The sequence below is a fragment of the Hemiscyllium ocellatum genome, unplaced genomic scaffold (assembly GCF_020745735.1).
Source record: "Hemiscyllium ocellatum isolate sHemOce1 unplaced genomic scaffold, sHemOce1.pat.X.cur. scaffold_779_pat_ctg1, whole genome shotgun sequence".
Lineage (NCBI taxonomy): Eukaryota > Metazoa > Chordata > Chondrichthyes > Orectolobiformes > Hemiscylliidae > Hemiscyllium > Hemiscyllium ocellatum.
In genome coordinates, this window is record NW_026869230.1 from 202501 (window position 1) to 202764 (window position 264).

Sequence of the window (264 nt, forward strand, 5' to 3'; positions counted from 1 at the left end):
CAGTGCCCGTTCTCTCAGCACTGACCCTCCCTCAGCGCTGACCCTCCGACAGTGCAGCGCTCCCTCAGCACTGACCCTCCCTCAGCACTGAACGTTCCACGGTGCCCGCTCTCTCAGCGCTGACCCTCCCTCAGTGCCTACTCCCTCAGCACTGACCCTCCGACAGCGCCGACTCCCTCAGCACTGACCGTCCGACAAAGCCCACTCCCTCAGCACTGACCCTCCCTCAGCACCCACTCCCTCAGCACTGACCCTGCGACAGTG